Genomic DNA, 6,000 nt, shown 5'->3' with positions numbered 1-6,000 from the left:
ATCAGAGTCATTCACAAAATGTTCCCCATTATCACGTGTAATTGAAAAACAAAAGAAAATAGTCTCTTTGGGAGTTTAACATATATGATTTCTTTTAAAGACTTAGTGCTGAGGGAGATAGGCAGCATTAACTCTGTACATGCTCTTTCATACTTGCATTATTTTTTTATTCCTTTCAACAACTCAAGACCCAACGTTCCTAGTTAAATGTGCTCTTGTTTTTTTCCTCCTTTTTAATTAATGCTTACAGTTCAATGTCAGTTCACTTTCTCTACGCTTGACTTAGATACTTAACTTTATTGCTCATTGATTTATGTTATGGGGACCCAGCACTGTCAATCATTGAGCTGCTCTACAGACTTCAGACAAAGATGATGATCAAATCTACATGATCAGAAACAACATTTGGGCAAAAGCAATAATCAGCAGCTCCTGGGCAAGGGGAGGGTGGGGGCATATGGGAGGGAAGACAAGACAAGGCAAGGCAAGAGAACAAGTTCAGATGTTATTGTGGAATTGTACAGAAACTGCTACCCCATTTTCCCAACATGCCTTCTCCTTGTCTGTTGCATGCAGCTTCTTAAAAATACAAATCACTAAAAAGAAATAAATCTAACACCATAGAAGGTGGTGAAGTACAAAGCAGGATCTTGACAGGAATTGTATTTCATTATATGGCCTGTGGTAGGAAAACATTAGGAAATTAGTCTTGAGACTTCTGTTCCGCTTCAGTATTTTTGTCTCTGGGAAAGGTTGTCTCTCTGCCCTTCCTCATCATATTGACTCAAAGAAGAAATATATGCTGAGATAGCAGCTGGGCACAGATTGATGGCTGAGGCATGGGGAGGCAGCAGTGCAAGGGGTCAGTGCAAATCTACAGGGAAGGTCTTTCCTGTGTCCACAGGGGGTGCTGATGGTGACATTTCTTCCACATCTCAGGATAGAGTAGTTCTCATCCCCAGCCACAATGAAGCCAGGGAAGTTTCTCACTGCCAGCCTCACAGCATCTGGGTATGGCACAGAGCAGCAAAAGGTTGGGAGGAGAGTAAAGATGTTATTGAAGATCATAGATCAGGTACTGGGAAACTCTTTAAACTTAAACTTACCCTAATTTTGTCTACTTAGCATTTCATCAAAATGCATCTGTGTTTTAAACAACTCTCCAAAGCCTATCTCTCCAGTGAAGCCCATTACATTTTGTGCTGCACAACTTTGATCTCACAGAACAGTCTCTTTATATTAAGTAATAAGGCATCATTTGGTTTGCATTTCATCCATTCTTTATCACATCTACATTCAGGTAATTGCTTCCACATGCTCTTTAGTAAAAGAAAAACTCAACTGCAGTTCAAGCGTGTTTATGTTTATGGATGGATTGAGTATGTCAAGTGTCGACACTTTATTTTTTTTTTCTCCAAGACAACCAATCCTCACAGACCATTTAAAGGGGGGAGGAGAAAAAAGTCAGTAATTCATGTTTCAAAAATTTCCAAAATTGCTCCCAACTGAGATGTTTTTCGAAGCTCTAATTTACCATACAGAAAGTTTTAATGCTTGCCATGCCATTGTGTTTACAGCAGGGTAGGCCTCCCATGTGTTTGGTTATGTTGCTATTTAATGTGGTAAAAGCTTTAACTCTTTCTATACTACAAGATGTTAATAAGGTAACCTGTGACTGTTTCTTCAAAGCTGTATTTTGTCTTTCCTAGGAATTGGTAGTGAGTAGCTCCACTTGCCCCTTGTGCTGCTAGCAGAAAGAGAAATAGTTTGCCAACTACAGCATGAATTGTGAAGCCTGAGAGAATAGCACTGTGAACATAGCAATGCTAAAATACAGTGACTTTAATTTTAATTCTTTTTTGCATGAAGGCTGTTGTTGAGAAGGAATAGAAAGAAAGTACAGGCTGTTCTGGAAGATGTAGAACAGATCCATGTTCTGCATGCTATATAAAGATTAATCTTCATACACTGATAGTTGTTGTCAGCTGAGCTAGCTTTTTTTCCCTTTTGCTAAATGTTAATAGAAATGTACTAGCACAATTTACCAGAGACACTTACAGCTGTTAAGATGGAGTGAAATGGAAAGAAGCTGTGAGAAGACAAACCCAGGAGATTTGACACCTGCTTAGGTGACAAGAAGCATGAACTGAAGGGAGAATCTCTTATTCTAGGGTCATTGCTAACATCACCAAATTTGGTTGTTTAGGAGCTGTAGGAGTGTCACTTGTCTTGTTTTACTGAAGTTGGATGCATTTTGGGGGGAGTAGCATGGGAGAGTAGATTCTTTTTCTTTCCCAAGGGAAGTCCTTTTAAGTAGAAAGCAGTGAACCAGTGACAATGGCCTGGATCTTAATTCACTTGACTGTATTTATGTAGTAAGTAGGACAGAGGGCCTGGCAACCTGATTTGCCTGTAGATACTGCACTATGCACTTTACAAAAGACCTCCTACTGTATACAAATCTCTCATTTCTTCTTGGGCACCAGGTGTCCTCCCAAAAGTCCCACACAGATCATCTGTTTATTCTGGGCACTTACTGTTAAATAAGGGCACTTCATAGTCCTTAAAATAGGCTTGCTACTATCCCGAGGAAATAAGACAGCAATAAGGAGTTTCTGGATAACTTAGGTCCTGAGAAATGCATGTTTAAAAGAGCTTAGCTAAAAGATGTAGTCTCAGGACTAGTGTTTTTCATCCCATCACAAAGGTCCCAACATGTGATCTGGGATCTCAGCTTTTGGCAAATTAAGGGCACAGTTTCAAGCCTGAGGATGGGATCTGAGTGAAACAGTAGGGAGAAGAGGAAGCTGCTTCCTCCAGCCAGGAAACTGGACTTGCAGCTCCCTCAGCAGTGAACCCCCTGCTGAACTGCTCCACAAGGTAGCAGTTCCCAAGACCTGATGTCTGCAATGATAAAGGCTGTGTAAACATGAGGCTGGCTCTTTTTCTACAGTGTGACACAGGTTAGGAATTTATTTTGGTTGTTTTCATCCACATGTAAAACCTAGTATGGTTAAGTACTACACAGAACAAAAAAACTATGAGATCAGGTGCTTGGCTCCTTGAGTGTTGCAGTGTGTTTTGTTAAGTTATTAGGTTGGTTTGTTCCAATCCCCTTCTGTCTGAAAATGGTTCTGCCCCAGTTCTCCCTTCCCGCCTTTGGAGCTGTCTGTCTTCCTGGCTCCACCTCAGCCAACAATGTATCCCCTAAACTCCGCCCTGGTTTCCCTGGAAACCCTTGTATCTTTTCTTCTGATCCCTCCCCAGTACCCCGCCAATCACTCTCACTCCCCACCCTTACTGCTAGAATGTTCCAGCAGGAGAGTTCGATGGTTGGCTGAGGAACCGGGGCCCCTCCCCAGAATGTTTCCCGTTGGTGTTGCCCACGTGTCAATCCCTTGGACCCCACTCCCCACTGCACCCCCATTGGCCCAATGCCTGGCACCTCCCTTGTTCTCCCTACCCCTTAAAACTTGCTGTCATCCCCTCCCCCCGTCTTCTCCTGTCGGTCCCTCCAGGGTTCCTTAAAGCCTGAATTAAGCCACAGTTGGAGTCCACCTTCTTTCCGCTGGTTGCAGCCTTTACCAGACTCCGTCCTGCACAAGGTGTGCCTACAGCCACAAGCTGGGCACTGCCTTAGGCGCTATCCCGAAGCCAGCTCTTGGGAGAAGTGCCCCCTCGTGCTGCTAGCAGTGCTGGAGCTAGCCGGACGCTGACAATTGAGTTGCACTGCTGCACTTGAGCCCTCGTGTGTGTGCATGTGCTGTCACAGAGACACATCCCTGAGACTCAGGGATGACGAAAACTGTCTCTATTAAATGTCACATTTAAGGAACACTTCGAAAATTCAAATACAAGACGTACTGGAGACTGTGAATTCCTGCAAGAGCCTGCACCAGATCTATTTCATATTGAGAAAGGCCAGAACACAGAGAAATTTCTCTGATAGCATCCCATGTATCTTTGTGTGTTTACCCTTGGGTGAAGAAGTAAAGTTAAAATAATCGTTTGTTTCCTTTTTATTTGCGTTCTAGTTTTTTTGAGGCATAATTGTCCATTGTTTATTTTTTTCTTTTATCCCACAGCTACTTTTCATACTGTGTTCTAAAAATTTTGTCAGAGATACTTTTGGTTATTACTGGCAGAGAGCAGATGTCTTGGAGTGGTCCATTCACAGTGCAATGAACTTGAAGAGTAGTAATAAATAAATGTTCTCTGACATTGAAAAAGTGTAGATATATGGGATAATTGAGGTATGAAGGGTCGTTGGGAAGTCTCTACTCCAACCTCCTGCTCAAAGCAAGGTAACCTTTGGGATCAGACCAAGTTGTTTTGTTCAGTTAGGTCTTGAAAACCTTTTAGGATGCAGACTCAACAGCCTCTGTGAAAACATGTTTCACTGCTTGGCTCTTCTCTAAGGGAAAACAATGTTCCTCTCTGATCTACTCTTGTTCAGTTTATGCTCATTCCCTTTCATCTTCCCACCATGCACCACTGTAAAAGGCCTGGCTCTTTCTTCTTGATACCTGCCTCATATTTACTGGGGCACTGCTTTTAAGGCCTCCCCTAACCCATCTCTTCTCCAGGCTGAGCAAGCCCCATTTGCTCAGCCTCTCCTCACAGAACTAGCACTGTAGCCCTGACTGCCTTGGGGGCACTTTTGAGGGTCTGGAACTGGATGATGGAGCTCAGTGTGGTCTGAGAGGCTGAGTTGAGAAGGTGGAGCTGCTTGATGTGCTGGCTGTGCTCCTGTCCACAGGGCCCCAGAAGCTGCTGCACCTCCAGACCTCTTGTAACCAGTGTGTACCAGCCAGGCTATTTTGGCAGTGATGTGCTCAGCACACTCTCCACAAGCCCACTGACCCTGCTGCCCACCCAAACATCAGCAGCTACATGTCAAGAGAGGTGTGCTAGCTGGTGCTAATGAAGAGAAGGGGTTAATTTGTCCTGGCTTCTACATAGCCCTACACTTCCAGCTCAGTAGATGGAAGGAATGTGATTAAGTTGGTGTTGATACCAAGTCTGAGAACAGATGTGAGAATGAATTGGCAGAGCTGGAATTCACATGGGACAAAAATAGCAAAAGGGAGTGGGTGGGAACAGTCACACATTTGTGTTACAGGTGCTCGGTCTGGACCCCAACATTTACAGAAACTCCTGAATTTTTCTTCTTACTAATTCTTACTACTCCAGTTTCTCTTGTCAGAAGGGCCTTTTCCCCTTAACAGTAATGTCCAGCAGCTCAAACCTGCTGTTCTCTACCCTGAAGGACAACTTGGACAAAAAGTTCTTTTCAGCTCCAAGCAGAAAAGTTGCAAACATTGCCAGTTTCCCTGCCTCTCACACAGGGCAACACTTGAATCAAATTGCTCCCATTTATAGATATGGAAACTAAGGCTCACAGTGCAAATATTTTTTAAAGCAAACACATAGCAAACCCCCACTACTAAGGTTGTTCTTATTCCCTTCACAGAAGCAACTGAAAGACTCTGCAGGGAGCGAAACCCATGTTTGTGCTGGACTTGTGCAAGCTACTTTCCCCCCCCTAGGATGTCCCTTCTCTCAGTTGTTGCCCCTTGCCTTCAATCTGTCCATGGGGTTGATTTGTAGCTTTGTTAGGGTTTTTTTTGTCTTGTAACAGAGCAAACACTTAGAGTCAGCCCAAGCTGTCCATTGGCAGTGTGCACTTAAAACTTAACAGATGCACTTAAAACTCAGCTACAAGGCCAATAGCATGCTTTTCCATCAAAGGGTTTGAAGACTCATCAAAGGGTGGGACATAAGATGAAGCCTTCAAAGGACACACCACTCCTTGCAGCAATCTGTTGGTCTTGCCACCGCCCATTCCCTTGGTGGATTTTTCAGGATTTGCGTCACTGCTCCAGAGAGTTAATAGCACTTCTCACAGCCTGATGCAGAAGTAATATCAGCTGTAGCCAGTGAAAAGCAGAGAACTGCAAACACAGGTCTTGGCAGCAGAGTGAAGAGAGAACAGACTAT

This window comes from Agelaius tricolor, unplaced genomic scaffold (genome assembly GCF_023055355.1).
Source record: "Agelaius tricolor isolate 1412-34295 unplaced genomic scaffold, bAgeTri1.0.p SCAF_2, whole genome shotgun sequence".
Classification (NCBI taxonomy): domain Eukaryota; kingdom Metazoa; phylum Chordata; class Aves; order Passeriformes; family Icteridae; genus Agelaius; species Agelaius tricolor.
The sequence above is the reverse complement of the archived record's forward strand: the minus strand, read 5'-3'. Positions refer to the sequence as shown.